The sequence below is a fragment of the Equus przewalskii genome, chromosome 3 (genome assembly GCF_037783145.1).
Source record: "Equus przewalskii isolate Varuska chromosome 3, EquPr2, whole genome shotgun sequence".
Taxonomy (NCBI): domain Eukaryota; kingdom Metazoa; phylum Chordata; class Mammalia; order Perissodactyla; family Equidae; genus Equus; species Equus przewalskii.
In genome coordinates, this window is record NC_091833.1 from 86357499 (window position 1) to 86374611 (window position 17113).

Here is a 17113-nt window from a genome sequence, read left to right on the forward strand (position 1 = left end):
TATTTCCTCTGACTTAAGTCTCTAAATATTTAAAAATGTCTTTTAGTTTTCGTTACTATTTTTAGGAGCATATTATTAATCAAAATGTCATAAATATGTTACAAATTTTATCAATAATTTTTAAACATAAAAAATAATAATTTTTGGAAGTGCATCTCTTAATAAGATGAATGGGGCTGCATTTTTTTTCTTTGCTGAGGAAGATTGTCCCTGAGCTAACATCTGTGCAAATCTTCCTCTATTTTGTATGCGGGATACCACCACAGCATGGCTTGATGAGCGGTGTGTAGGTTCGTGCCTGGGATCTGAACCTGTGAACCCCGACCCACCAAAGCAGAGAATGAGAACTTAGCCACTATGCCACTTGGCTGCCCTGAGACAGCATTTTTAAACATTAGTGTATGTATTTGTGGATGAGTAAAGGTACTACTATTGCTAGAAGGTTTAATATTATAGTAAATCTTCTACTATTGAGATGAGACTTAAGATTGATTCCATTCCTGTTTTTCAGTGTTATAGATACAGCTCTGAGAAAAGAAAACTTGTTCAAATTAAAAAAAAAAAAAGATGGGAATGGAAGGAATTTTATGGTAGCAATGTCACTATATTTTTTGCAGTCCAAGTTATATGCCAAAAATCATATAAAAATTTTGTTCAGTCATCTAGTTGCTGACAACTTCCTTCCTTCTGATGCGGGGTCGGTGAGCCAAGGAGTCGAAAGAAAGATTTCTTGGACTCTCAAGATCTGGCAGTAGTGCTCTTTTTATTTAGAGAATAGTGTGGAATAGCATAGGGACAGGACCCATGGGCAGGCAGAGCTCCTGCTGCTGCTGCATGGTGACAGGACCCATGGGCAGTCTGAGCTCCTGCTGCTGCCCTGAGTTGAGGGTTAGGGCTAATTTTCTAAGGCATGAGTACGTGACTTATTTTTACTGGAAAAAGAAAAGATGATGTAAAAAGTCATTAAATGATTTCAGTGCAGATGGGGTCTGGTTATTGTGCGGTCATATATCTTTTAGATACGAATCTGGTCATATAGATTGGCATGTAGGTGAGGATGCCCTGGGCTTCTCTCCCTGGGGCAGCCCTAATTCATACCATAAAAATCCACCGGGTCATATAGTTCGGCGTGTAGGCCAGGTCACCTTGGGCTTCTCTACCTGGGGCAGCCTTAATCCACATCACTTCCACCTTCACTTTTGTTAATAGCAAAGAGCTGGAATCACTGGACTTGTAAAACAATCCGGTCTTTATAGTCTTCAGCCACCTCAATACTGTTGGCAGTATGTTGAATCGTATCTTTGCTTAGTTTTACACCCGAGGCAACGGACCCAAGTTAGAATCAGGTTGGGACAGAGATGTGCCTTTCTTCTGTGAAGAGAATGAAGAGTGAATGTGAAAGGGAAGCTGGGGAAGGAGGAGCAGCCTGACACAAGCAAGTTCCCAGGGAGACGTTTAGGAAAGAGATTACCCTAATGAAGTGGTTGTGAGGACTGGGGAATGGAAGCTTCTGTGCTCATCAGAGTTCCTTAGTTACTTTGATGTATGGACCCTGGTTGAAAGAACTTACCCACTTTGATTTTTTTCTTTTTTTACCTTTTGGGTTAATTTCTCCTAATTTCTTTCTGTGTTTTCTTCAGTCTAAGAGAATTGGACATATCTGTAGATAATTATAACCAGCTAGTGAGACGTTCAGTAGCTTGAGGGTATAGAGGCTGTTTTCTACATGTCTAACAAATGTCATTATCCTATATTACTTTTAGAATGACATTTGCTTGGTTCATGTAGTGGACATCTGTTGTTTTTACCTACTCAGCATTAATTCCCCTTTTATTGACAACACATCATTTTTTTGGGAGAGAGGCGGACACCTTCACCAGTTCCCAGCCATTTGCTGGACCCCTCTCACTCCCCTGAGGGTTCTGGCTTCGGGATGGGCAGGAGACTCATGCCAGGCTCTCAGTTCCGAGACTTTGGCCAGAGCTGATGGGATTACTGGCCAGGAGAATGCAGGTCTGGAGCTGCTGGGGGCCGCCATGGGGAGAAGCCCTACTGGAGGGCAATTCAGCCTAGACAGAAGCAGAGGGGCAGGATATAGAGCTGGAGAAAGACCCAGTTCTGATGATAGATAGCCTCCAAATCCACTGGTCCCAGTCATCACCAACCTACACCCAGACCTGCTAGTTACGTGTGCCAACGCATTCTCCTTTTAGCTCCAGTCTCCTCTGGTCCTATAACTCAAAGTGCCCTGACTAATAATGGTGCGTCATCTGTAATAAGACTCTTTCTACTCTCCAACACCAATGAAAAAGTGAGAATTATTTTGTAAATATAGATGACTATATGAAGTATATAACTCTATTTTCAAATGCAGTGAAAAGCATCATTTATTTACTTATTTTCGGTGTGGTTTACGTTTTAAAATTTTTGTTTTTTTTTAATTGTGGTAAAATACACATAACATGAGAATTTGCCATCTTAACCATTTTTGTATATCATTCAGTGGCATTAAGTACATTCACATTGCTGTGAAACCATCACCATCATCCATCTCCAGGATTCATTTCATTTCACAAAAATAAAACTGTGGAAAAATAACTCCCTCTTTCCCCCTCCCCTAAGCCTCTGGCAGCAGCATTAATTATATCGTAAATATAGAAGACTGTGTGAGGCCAATACCTGAGGGAAATTGCACTCCAAAACTTGAGATGTTTATTGTGCCTCTTGTTACTGCAAATCACATTTCAGGGATCCATTTGTCAGATTTGCTGTTCGTTCTACATCTTGTTACAAAATCGATACTGAAGGAAAATGGAAGTAAAGCAACTGAATCTAGGGAGTTTTTTTTAGTGTGTCATCAATGTGTTATCACAGAAAAGGATGATAACATTTTGCAAGACGTGTTTAGGCTTTATTTTGTCTTTGATACCTTTGACAATCTCTAAAGTCTAGAAATATTAGTTTATATTAATAAAAAGTTTGCTGTACACTGTTCATCTGTGTATAAAGGTATTTATTTGGAGTGGATGGGTGTATTGGTTTCCTAGGGCTGTGGTAACTAAATGTCACAAACTGTGTGGCTCAAAACAACAGAAGTTTATTCCCTCACAGTTCTGAAGGCTAGGAGTCCAAAACCAGGGTGTCAGCAGCGTTGGTTCCTTCTGCGGGAGAATGTGTTCTATACCCCTCTCCTAGCTTCTCCTGACAGACAGCAATTCTTGGTGTTCTTGGCTTGGAGATGCATCTCTCTAATCTTCGCCTCCATCTTCATGTGGCATTCTCTCTGTGTCACTTGTTTTCACACGACTGTCTTCTTATAAAGACTTCAGCCATAGCTATGTCTAAGTAGGTCCACCCTACTCCAGTATGACCTCCTCTTAACTAATTGCATCCATAATGACCCTATTTCCAAATAAGGTCACATTCTGAGGTACTGGATTCGGACTTCAGCTGATCTTTTTTGGGAGGACTCAATTCAACCCATAACAGTGGACAAAGATGACCCTGATAATGGCTTATGTCTTTTATAATACGCGGATAAACTTTTTTGGAATGGCCAGTCAAATAGCACAATGACCAACTCATTGTCTAGTACTTAGTAGATACTCACATATGTTTGTTAAATGAATGTTGCCACCACGGAGCTCAGGACTAAAATACAAGAATCTTGACCATTGGCTCAGTGGATGAGTCAGATTGTGGCTGCTTGCCACATGGGAATTGGGCTTTAGGCTGTTCCTCCGAGAGGGAAACCCCTCCTGCTCCCCCATCATTGAGACAAGTACGCCTTTTGGGAGATCCGGGATCATTTGGGCAATAACTATTTCCATTTTACAGCAAAATCTCAAAAAGAAAATGTTTTTCCTTAAAGTTTCATTTCAACTGAAATTATGTCTTACACTTTTGCATTGCCTTTAGCTTTTAGGAAATTGAGAGGAAAACAACTTTGTTTATATACATGTATAAAATCAGGTTTTACTATGTCCCAAAATCAATGAATTCCCATGAATAAATCATTTGCATTGCATCTTACTTCATATGTGTTTGCTTTTGAAAGAATACTTTTATTCTCTGAATCTCCTTCTGTTGAGGCTCTTTTTCTTTGTTTCTTTATTGTTCCATATATTTCTCACTTTTCCTGTTCCTTTATTGCTTATTTCCTATACCACTTCTTCAACTTGCATGTATATTATAATTCAAACACGTGCAAAATGTGTAATATTCTTACCCACTCTACTTTAAATCTCTGTAATGAATGCTAAACAAGCCATGGACAAAAGAATTGTCGCTTAGTAATGAAGCGATTAGTATTAAAGGTGATCCTTATGAACTTCTCTTTGTATCTCATTGCATATGCCTATGCCATCCATTCATTTTTTTCGTGTGTTGTTGTTTTCTATTTTGTTGGTTTTTTAATGGTGAAAACAGGAACCACTGTGTTTGTTTTCTGATGGCCATATACCAACAGGAACCATACCATTCTAACATATTTAATGGTTAGTGTTGGTTTTCTTTACTGTAAGATCTGCCAACTTTTGGCGTTTTATGTTTCAGATCAAATGACACAGTGAGACAGAGTCTTAAAAGCTAATGAGCTCTCCTTCAGGAGTTAGGATGGCTTCAGGTCCAGGGATGCTACAAGCCAATGAATAAACTGCTAAGTGCTAGCTGTAGATATCTTTGAAACTAGTAAAAGAGTTCAACAAAATGTTTTCTGGACTAAGGCTTCTAAGATCTCACCATTTTTCTTAAAAAGAAAAGGTTTTAAAATCGTGTATAGGCACCCCAGAGTAGATGGGTTATCCTGGGGTAGCAAACAACCTCAAAATCTCAGTGGCTTCAAACAGCAATGGTTTACTAGCTGCTCACACTACATGTCCAAAGAAGGTCAGGGGGAGACTGCTCACTGGGATCCCCCAAGGATCCAGGATGAAGGAGATATCACCTGGACATGAGCAAAAGGCATAATGGTTTTAAAGTTTCCACTGGGGACTGACACACATGATTTCCACTCACATTTCATTGGACAAAACAAACCATATAACCATGCTTGAATTAAAGGGGGGTGGGAAATGCAGTTCTACCATGTTCCCAGAAAGAGGAGAACTGGAATATTTGTTGGTAGATCAAATGTCTACCATACCCTGAGTGGCAGATGGTTATCTAAAAGCAAAAGCAATTCTGGTTGTTGGAAATATTCCAACTTAGTACCATAGAAAAGGGACCCAGTGTCAGTCGGTCAGACTTTGGAGATGTGTAGTAGGTTCTCAAAGGATTTTCTTCTGCTTTATTATATTCTTGCCAGATTTTCTGCTTTCTGATATTTTATATTCACTTTTCCTGTAAGAGCTATATGGTGATTTGTACAGCCAGGTGATCTAAAATTTCTTCTATTTCAATATTTTTTTTTTTTTTTTTGCAGGGAAAGATTTGCCCTAACCTAACATCTGCTGTCAATCTTCTTCTTTTTTTTTTTTTCCTCCCCAAAGCCCTACTGCATGGTTGTCTAACCTAGTTGTAAGTCCTTCTAGTTCTTCTATGTGAGTCGCCACCACAGCATGGCAACTGACAGATGGGTGGTGTGGTTCTGTGACCAGGAAACAATCCCAGGCCACCCAAGCAGTGAGAGCGCCAAACTTTAACCACTAGGCCATCAGGGCTGACTCTCAATATTCTTTTAAAATTACTTCTGAAAAATTACAGTTGCTAATGGGCTCTCTATTCTAAATCCCACCTTCACTTTTGATCTCTCTCCATCCACATCGAGGACCTTTTTTAAAGTAACCTCTGGCCAGAGAATTGCATAGAATTCAGTTCTGCTACTCAGTTGTGTACATTTAGGTAAATTACTTAACCTACATCTCCAAGGCTCAGTTGCCTTACCTATCAAGTCCAATAATAATTGTTCTTACCTCCTAGGGTATTTTGAGTATTAAATGAGGTGATGTTTGTAAATTCTGTCTAATGCAGATATTCGCTGAATCTTACCCGTGCAGTGCTTATTAGATGCCAGCCCTGGTCTAAGTGATCCACTCAACATGACCCATTTAATTCTCACAACATATCCCCCATTTTATAGATGAGAAAACTGAAGCACAGAGAAGTTAAATAACTTGCCCAGAGGTACACAACCAATAAGTGGTGGAACAGAAAGGCAACACTAGGCAGCCTGAGCCAAAGACCATGCTCTTAACCTCTGTGTTCAGTGGGGTGCCTGGGACACAGTAAACGCTTAAAATGTTTTACTTATTTTTATTTTATTAATAGTATTATTACCACTTGTCTAAAATGAAGCCCTATAGTTTTCCCATGAAAAAAGTTAAAACCTCTTCTTTCATGCAAAATGTCATATTTGATAAAAATGCATGAATTATTTTAATATTATTTACAAAGAAATGAAAAATAAACCCTAAAAGGCATCATGGCTTCCGTCTTGGTCTCTCTTTCCCTCTCTCCTTTCTTTTTGATCACTGGCTCTAGGGGATCCAACTGCCATGTCATGAAGATACTCAGGCTGCTCATGTGGGGAAGAACTGAGGTCTCTGACCAACAGCCAGCCAGAAACTGAGGAATGCCAAAAATCACATGAGCAAGTGTGGAAGCCGATCCTCCTTGAGTCCAGCCTTCAGATGGCTGTGGTCCCAGCTAACCGCTTGACTGCACTCTCATGAGAGACCCTGAGAGGCCCAGCTACGATGCTCCCAGATTCCTGCCCCACAGAAATGGGGAAACAATAAGTATTTGTGGTTTTCAGCCACAAGGGGTAATTTGCTACACAGCGATACATAACCAAAACAGATCTTGGTATCTGGAAGTGGGATGCTGCTATAACGAAAACCTAAAATGTGAAAGTGGCTTGTTTTGAGCCCTTCGCCTTTCTACGTAAATTTTAAAATTAGCCTGTCAATTTCCCTACACAAGTATGTGAGGAGCTTGGCTGGGATTGCATTGAATCTGTGGAATAACCACGGCCGTCTCACCAATATTGATCCTTCCAATCTGCAAACATGGTATATCTCTTCATTTAATCAGGGGTTTTTTTCTTTAGCTTTTCTTGGCAATATTTTGTAGTTTTAGGCTTATGGGTCTTACACATCTTTCATTATTTTTATTCCTGATATTTTTATGCTACCATAAATGTTTTTAAAATTTTTTGGTGTTCATCACTGCTAAATAGAAATACAATTGGTTTTTTGATGCTATCATAATTTCTCTTATTTAAATTTTCAGTTGTTCATTGCTTGTAAATAGAAATAGAAATTCAATGACGGGTTTTTGTTGTTGTTGTTAGCTTTGTATCCTGTGACCTTTTAAAATTTGCCTTATTTTTTTTTGGAGGAAGATTAGCCCTGAGCTAACTACTGCCAATCCTCCTCTTTTTGCTGAGGAAGACTGGCCCTGAGCTAACATGCATGCCCATCTTCCTCTACTCTATACGTGGGACACCTACCACAGCATGGATTTTTGTCAAGTAATGCCATGTCCACACCGGGATCCAAACCGGCGAACCCCGGGCCGCGGAGAAGAGGAACGTGAGAACTTAACTGCTGCGCCACTGGGCCGGCCCCTAAATCTGCCTTTTGGTTCTAGTAGCTTTATTATAGATTCCATTGGATTGTCTATACACACCATCAGGTCATTTGTAAATGAAGACAGTTTTACATGTTCTTTTCTAATCTGAATTCCTTTAATGTGTTTAATACACACACACACATGTACACACACACATATAGAAGAACAAGTGTATGTATAGTTGGATGCAATTTGCTAAAATTTTGTTAAGGGATTTTGCAACTACATTCTCTGTAGTTCTCTTTTTTGGTCTGTGTTTATCTGATTTGATGTCAGAGTGATTCTGGCCTCACAAAATGAGTTAAGTTTTTCTTCCTTTTCTATTTTATGAAAGAGTTTATGTAGAAGTATTGTTATCTCTTTCTTTAAAATTTCATAAAATTCAACCAGTGGTTTGAAGTTTTCAATTTCTTTAATATATATAGGACTTTTCAAGTTTTCTTTTTTCTCTTGGGTCAGTTTTGGCAATTTTTGTATCTTGAGGAATTTTTCCATTTCACCCAAGACATCAAATTTATTAGCATGAAGTTGTTAATGACGTTCTTTTTATTAATCTGATAATGATAATTTGTAAATTTTATCTTTCCTTGATCAGTCTAACTAGAGGCTTACCAGTTTTATTGATTTGTTTCAGGGAACCAATATTTATTTTCATTTATCTATTATCTTTTTCAATTTCTGTCTCATTAATACTCTTTTGTCTTTCTTTTCTTCTACTTACTTTGGGTTTAATTGCTCTTTTTTTTTTAGCATAAAAGCTTAGATTACTAATTTGAGTCCTTTGCTTTTTATAAAAGTATTTAACGCTATAAGTATTCCTCTAAATACTTAGCTACATCCCAAAAATTTTGATATTTTGTATTTTCATTTTTATTCCATCCAAACTATTTTCTAACTTTCCCTGAGACTTCTCCTTCGACTCATGGATTATTTAGGAGTGCATTGTTTAATTTTCAAATATTTGGGGATCTTCCAGATATCATTCGATTATCAACTTCTAGTTTAATTCTGTTATGATCAGAGAAAAAAGTTAGGATGATTTCAGTTTTTCCATGTGTACTTGAAAAGATTGTGTATTCTGCTGTTGTTGGCCAGAATGTTCTGCAAATGTCAATGAGGTCAAGTTGGTTGATAGGGTATTCAGATCTTCTATAGCCTTCCTGATTTTTTGTCTACTTGTTCTATTCATTACTGAGTGAGGGGTGTTGAAATCTTTATGTATAATTGTGGCTTTCTCTGTTTCTCTTTTCACTTCTATCAGTTTTTGCTTTGTATATTTTTTGACCTCTAATTTTTAGGTGCATACACATTAAGATTGTTGTGTATTATTGATGAATCAACCCATTTCTCATTATATAATGTCTATCTGTAACCCTGGTAATGTTTCCTGTTCTGAAGTATACTTTATCTGATATAAATATAGCCAGACCAGCTTTCTTTTGTTGCTATGGACTGAACTGTGTTCCTACTTGCCAAATTTGTATGTCAAAGCCCTAATCCCCAGCACCTCAAATTGTGCCTGTATTTGGAGATAGGGCCTTTAAAGAGGTAATTAAGGTTAAATGCGGTCATGTGACTGGGACCTAATCTAATAAGATTGGTGTTCTTATAAGAAGAGGAAGAGACACCAGAGAGTACTCACACAGAGAAGAGGCCATGTGAGGACACAGAGAGAAGGAAGTGATCTGCAAGCCAGAGAGAGAGGCCTCAGGAGAAACCAACCCTGCTGGCACCTTGTCTTGGACTTCTAGTCTTCAGAACTGGGAGAAAATAAACTTCTATTTTTCAAGCCACCTAGTCTGTGGTATTTTGTTATGGCAGCCCTAGCAAAATAATAGCATTTGAACAGTGTTTTCATCACATTTATTTTTCCATCCTTTTATTTTAGTTTATCTGTATAAATATATTTAAACTGGCTTTCTCGTAGATAGAGTACAATTGGGTCTTCTATTTTTATGGCCAATCTGAGAAACTCTGTCTTTTAATTAGAGTGTTTAGAAAACTTACATTTAATGTAATTATTTAATATGGTTGGATTTAGGTCCACAATTTTATTATTTTTCTGTTTGTTTCCTATGATTTTGTTCTTCTCTTCTCCCTTTCCTATATTCTTTTGGGTTAACAATACTTTCAGTAGTCTATTTTACTTTATGTATTGTATTTTAAGGTATTTTTCTATCCTTTTTAGTGGGTGGTCTAGGGATTATTAAATGTAAGTAGTCAGAGCACACCAGTTAAAAGGAAGAAATCTATTTATGTTTTCTTTGTGACGTCTCTTGCAAATCTGCAGAAATTAATTTAAGTGAGGCATTGTCATCTTAAACCTCATTGGAATTGAGGCTGATACTCCAAATCGCACTGGATTTATAGAAACACCAGTCACTTTGACAAAGGCAGTGTGCTCAACTGACTTCCATCATCTCACTGACTTTTTCTAAGATCAAATCCAGTAAAGATAAAGTGAGAACAATAGACTTCTGTCCAGAAGTTTTGTCTCAGCTAAAGTAGCAGCAGATTTTGGGCAATATAAAAAGTCAAGTCCTCTTACTAATACCACTCTCACACTTGAAAAGTTATATGGATTTTCATGGGCTTAGAGTTTAGTAGATATAGAGATCATTTGTTAAAATAAAGAAATCTTAAATAAATGGAAAAACATAATATATTTATGTATGAGATTATTCAGTAGAGTAAAAATGTCAGTTATCCTCAAATTAATTTATAAGTGTAATACCAAACAAAATTTTAAATATATTTCATCAAAAGTGATATATTTATTGTAAGTTTTATAATAAATAGATATTGTGAAATAGGAGCTAAAGCAGTCTTGATAAAGCAGGAGAAAGAAGAGAGACCTACCCTACCAGATATCAAGATACATTACAAAAGTAATGAAATTAAAATAGTGCAGTATTAGAACAGTAATAGAAATATCGATCAGTGAAAGGGAATAGAAAGCCTAGGAACAGATCAATGAGAACTTGGTATATGAATGAAGTGGCATTATAGACGTGAAGGACTGTTTGATACATTGCACTGGAACAGTTGGCTTTCTACTTGCAAAATTATATCTGTATCTCATACCATATTAGAAAACAAATTAAAGATTTGAATATAAAAACAAAATACATACACAAAACTTGAAGCCTATCAGAGTGTAATGGGAAAAACTATCTTCATGAAACCTATCAGAATATAGTTTTCCCCTATAGGGGAAAATATCTTTCTGACCTAGAGATAAAAAAGTCTTTCTTAATGAAGAATATTTTTTTCCCATCGTATTTTCATTCATGGAAAAACAATATTTATCAAAGTGTGTAGAACTGCTTTGAAAATCACAATATATGCAAAGAGAAACAGATATACCTCCTGTTTTACTTAGTGTTTCCTCTTCTTTTCCTAAGAAAAGTGTTCTCTAAAAAAACTCAAAGACAGGGCTGGCCCCATGGCCGAGTGGTTAAGTTCGCGCACTCCACTGCAGGAGGCCCAGTGTTTCGTTGGTTTGAATCCTGGGTGCGGACATGGCACTGCTCATCGAACCACGATGAGGCAGCGTCCCACATGCCACAACTAGAAGGACCCACAATGAAGAATATACAACTATGTACTGGGGGGCTTTGAGGGAAAAAAAAAAACCTCAAAGACACCAGGCAAAGTTTTTTCTAGTACATTTCTAATTTAGCTCTTTTCTTACAATAAATAACATGTGTATGATGATATTGTTCCTTATCTCCTCAATACTGTTATCTGATTCAACAATACAAAATTCGACATAATTTCAATAGAACTAAATGTTTTTCTCTCAGTGATAACTTTCTAGACAGGATTTGAACCCAGAACAAAAAGGTAAAAACTGGTAGAATATTTGCCTGCTCCGCGTTTCCTGTTTTTGGACTGTCCTATTCCTTCAGTTCTCGAGAATTCTTTTTGCAAGACCACTGCTAGTGCATGGTGGAAGAAAATAATTTATCATGTTTACTAATGCTGTAACTTTGATTTTTAACTTTTATAATCTCAGTGACACAATTATTACTTGCAAATTCATTGGCTTGGAAACTATTTTCATGAGAAATCATATCTCATTTCATTAAAATAAAGACAGAAAATTCATTCTCAAAGAAAACTCGTTTGTCTTCTAAGAACAGCATTTCAGAGATTCAAAGAAATTAGAGGAGGAAAAATCGATTAGAACTAATCTACCAGCTTGTCAGAAAGGATTGCTTTCTACAAAATATATTCCAGTTCTTTGTCCAGGTTAATTTTAAATGTCTCAAGGGATGGAGCACTTGTTATACCCTTTCAAAGTCTTTCCTTTTGTGTAATTCTTACCAAGAATCTTTTTTTCCTAATATCTAACCTCCATGTTTGGTATTAATTCTGCGCTATTACTTTTTTTTTTTCGGTGAGGGAGATTCGCCCTGAGCTAACATCTGTGCCAGTCTTTCCTCTACTTCGTATGTGGGACACCTCCACAGCATGGCTGATGAGTGGAGTAGTCTGCACCTGAGATCCAAACCCACAGACCCGGGCTGCAGAAGCAGAGTGTGCAGAACTATAACCACTAGGCCATAGGGCGGGCCCCATGTGTGCTATTATTTTGAATTACACTTCTTTTTTCTATACTAATGCCCCTTCCCCTCCCAAATTCAGTTTTTATACTCTCAGATATTTGGAAGAAGCTAGACTTCATTTAGCCTAATGACAGATGCTTACTTATAATAATCATCTCTTAAATTAAAGCTATCTTTAGGTCTTTTTTTCCATTTTCCCCTCTCTGTTGTCTCTCTCTGCCTCTCTCTTCCTTTCCTGCCTGCCTTCGTTCCTTCCTTCCTTTCTTCCTTCCCTCCCTCCCTCCTTTTTTCCTTCCTTCCTTTCTTTTTGCAGACCTTGTAATGAGACATTTAAAAGCCAAAGATACTTGGCAGAAGCAAGAAGAGAAGGAGATTATAAATTCTTTGCTTGATCGAGGAGACTATCAATTCCTTTGCAAATTAGCCATATATTTCTTGCCTATCTCTGGGAGGAGTGAAGCATTTTTCTCTTGTAAATGATTTCCAGTTCTTTTATAACCTCTTCTGTCTTTCAGCATTCTTCGTTTCAGATTCCCCCTTTCTATTTAATTTTGTTTATATGAATTTAAAATTGAGTCTTTTTCCGGTTGGATGGTATTATTTATGTTGTACCCGTCGAACATGAAGGTGATAGTTTCTTCCATTCACAAGATTTAAATTCTTGCCCTTATCTGTGCAGACGATTAATTGTGAGACACCATGCACACTGGTACTCTGGACTCAAATTTCTACTGGCTGAAGATAAGCAAAACAAGGATTTGGGGAGGGGTGAGGGGCTATTATATAGCCAGGGAAGGAGATTGCCCTTGGCCTAAGAACATAAATGCTGGTGCCAGAGCCAGTTCAATAAAATGCCAGTGTCTGCAGTAACAACACTTGCTAACCTGGGATGAGGGCAGAGACACAGAGCGTGATGAACTTTATTGTGTGCTTTTGTGCTCATAAATTGAGTTCCCCTGAATTCCTGTATAGAGCTCATCCATTATCATTGTTCAAGAACCATGGAATAAGTGTTCATAAAATTTACTAAATATATTTTTAATAGTAAAAATTTACAGAGAAATTTAATTAGCTTTCTCCTCTTACCAGGAAGCTGTCAGGGCTTAAAAAAAAAACTAACTTGTGGTGGAACTCCCCAGAAAAAGGACCATGTACTGCCTTTCACGGAGTCATTACATCTCATTAGATAAGAGATTAAGCTCTGGAATGAGACTGCCTTGCTCACATTCTGCCTCTGCTTTTAATAGCTGTGTGACCCTGGGTAAGTAACTTAACTTCTCTGTACCTCAGTTTCCTCTGTTATAAAATGGTGATGCACCCTATCTGAGGAAAAATTGAGTTATAAATTGAGTTAATATTGTAAAGTGCTCGGTACAGTACCTTAATGAAAGCTAATTTCCCTTTTTTCTTTCCGTCATTCATTAAGCAGATATTTATCAAGTGTCTTCTACGTGATAAAGCTGGAAATGGGAGTTCACAGTGTAGCAGCAAAGAAGGAGACAACATCTAACTGTATGTATGAAGTGCTACTAAGACATAAGACAAACCCTGGAACCAAGGAGCGAGCAATTAACCTGTGCAGTAAATTCAAGGAAGACTCTTGGCCTTTGAAGAATGAGTATGATTTTGAATAGGGGACAAGGTGAAGGAAGCAGGAGTGGGTCAATGTGTAAAGCAGGGAGTACATTCCAGGCAAAGGAGCAGCATAAGGAAAGGCAGGAAAGCACGGAAGCACATGATGTTTGCCCACGAGTGATCAAGTATGGGTGAAGCTTCATAGGGTGGGGGAGGGGAGGAGGGGGTGAAACCCTCTTCCTATTTTTGGTGAGTCCCCTACGAATGAGTCTGGGTTGTAGGAGGGCCCCACCTTCCAGGAGGAAATCTGAAGGGAAGAAATATTCCCTCTCTCTGGCTTCTGGCTGCTAAGGTATGGACACGTGACCTTGGATATTTCTGCCCGTGACTTTGAATAGGAAGAAGGTGACCCTGAATGGCAAAGATTCAGGAATAGTGGCCACAGGAAGTGGCCAGTGGGGTGGTGCCATGGGTGACATACTGTGTCGTCCTCTAGTCTGTGTCATTTGCCACCAGCCTTCCATAGATCCTGACCCTTTTCTGAACCAATTCTCCATCTTCGCGTTGATGCAGTGGGCTATCTGACAACCCTCCTGTAGTTTTTTTTCTGGATAAGTTAACTAGAGAGGGTTCCTTTTGCTTGCAACCAAGTGTCTCAAACAATAGAGAATTTAATCTTTCTAGTCTGTTATCACTGTTTCTTAAATTTTCCTCGATGAATATCAAGTACTTCTGTAACAAAACACTTTTTATTTAAGGTAAAATCAAACGTAAATGGGAAATACAAAAACTTTTTGAAAGTAAAAAATTCATTTAAAAATTAAAAAAAAAGACCCACAAAGAGAGAGAAGGATAAAATGGTTTATTAATCATAATAGTCATAACTTTCAGATAATATATATTGAATGCTTATCAATCAGCCAAGCACATTATGATGAACTTTATGTGCCTTCTTTCATTATATACTTTCGATAACACTAAGTTGTACATTCTATGATTATCAATATTTTCAGATGAGGAAACTGAGGTTGGGAGAGGGTAAGTCACTTTCCCAAAACCACCAGTGGGATTGTGGCACAGCCAGGATTTAAACCTGGCTAGCCGGAATACAGCATCTACGTTCTTAAATCTGTAGCATCAGAGAGGAGCTGGTCACCACCTTTCCCTAGGGGAGTTGACTAAGCTTTTATAGAAGAGGTAATATCCGAACTGGGACTTAAAGAATAAGTAGGATTTTCCCAGGTAAAAAAAGATGTGAAGGGGTCAGTTCGGCCTGAGAAGGGTGTGTGCAAGGGTAAAGACATGAAAAGCCATTACCTGTTCCAGCAATGCCTCATGGAGCATTGGTTGCTGGTGCCGGGGGTGTAGTCGGGGTGGGGAGGGGTGGCATAGGGAGAGTTCTGAGCTGGGGGAAGGGAGGCTGGTAGTAGAGGAGTCCAAATGCAGGTTTGAAATGGAATGGGGGGTTGCTCATTGAGTCCTTAGGTTTAGTGGTTTCTATCCTTAAGGAACTGAAGTCATCAGTGGTTTCAAAGGAGGGGAGTGACATCATCAGCATCTTTTTTAAGAAAGATCACTCTGGCAGCAGCATGGAGGAAGGGCTTGGAGTGGGAGCAATGAGAATCACCAAGGTCAGTTAGCAGGAAGCTGAAGTAGTGTATGAGAAGCCAATGAGGACAGTGGAAGTGGGGACAGAGAGGAAGGCCCCATTTTGAGAGGCATCCCTGAGGTGGGAGCACCAGCTTGATGACTAATTTGATGTGGGTGGTTGAGGAGGAAGGAAGACTTGAAGATGACTGAGACTTCTAGTTTGGAAACCTTAGTAATTAGTGATGTCATTACCTGAAATAGGAATGGAAGGAAGGAAATCTATGTGAGGCCTCCCAGAAGTTTTACATGTGTTATTTCATTTAATCCTAAACAAACTCATGATGAAAAGATTAAGATGCCCATTTTACAGATAAGAAAATTGAGGTTCAGCGAGGTTAAGTAACTTTCCCAAGGTCACACAGTTGGTAAATAAAAGAACTGGGATGTGAAATAAGGTCTTCCTCCAAAGCCCGTGTCTTTCCATGATAGTATTCTACCCTCTGATAATAATTTTAGTTTGGAAAAAAGGACTGAAGCTGAGGGGAAAGGCAGAGCTAGAAACACGGCCCTCTCAGAGGAGGAGTGGCGCAGAGTGAAGAGATTAAAGCTTTACACTATGGGGATAAAGGACTGGAGCTGTGCTGTCCAGTAAGATTTTCTGCAGTGATGGCAATGTTTTATCCTTGCCCTGTTCTATACTGCAGCCATTAACCCATGTGGCTATTGAGCACTTTAAATGTGGCTAATATGACTGAAGAACTGAAATATTAATTAATTAATTTAAAATTAAATAACCATATGTGGCTATAATGACTACCATACTAGATAGTTTAGGACTAGAGGAACCAGCCAGACACAGAGAGGGTCCATCAGAGGGAAGGCCTTGCTGGTAGCCCCCAAAATCTCTGGGTATTTGACCATCTGCCTCATATCTGTGGGTAAGATTGCTTGTCAGTTTGAGAACCACAATTCATTAGTTAGGAAGAGGTTCTTTCCTAGTGTGGACAACAAAGTTACTATACCAAGTTTTATCTTTGGAAGGAGAGTAAATGCAATACTCCACTTCTTTTCCTGGATGAGACATAAATCACAATCACTTTCTCTGTATTTCCATTTTTCTGTATTGAATACTTATATTCCTTATTACTATATTAATTTTACTTACTGCCAACAACCTCTCTCAGCTATTATAGAGCGTTATTTAAAAGCTCAAGCTCCAGGCAAGGTGCCTGGGTTCAAATTCCTGTTCTGCCTCTGAATGTGTTGTACCTTGAGTTAGTTTCTTCACACTCTGAAACTTCACTTTCACTACCTGTAAAATAGGGGTCACAACAGCACCTCACCCATAGGGTAGTTGTGAGGATTAAGTAACCTATGTAAGATGCTTAGCCAGTATCTGGCACACACTAACCACTCAGGAAAGGTTAACTATTCTGTAACTAGTACCTTGTGATAAGTTTGTATTTTGCACCTCTGTGTTTTGACATTTACTCAGCTCGAGTTTTGCATAAGTAGAAGGTATTCTCCAGATCTCTAAATGTCAGAATATTTCAAAAAGAAATACACGTTCATCGAGATAAAAGGTAGACACGGTTCCGAAAAATGATCTTATTTCAGGCATGAGTTTTGTAGTTATTTTTGTATTTTCACTTTGATTTCCATTTTGTTAAAGTAATTTAAGTCAGTACAGAGGAATTATAACCTTGATATTTTGTTGCGATCAGTAAAATTCCCCTGGTTTAACCTCAAACAGTTCATACACCATATGATCAAGCAAGAATACTAGAGACTCTAAACGTTGATAC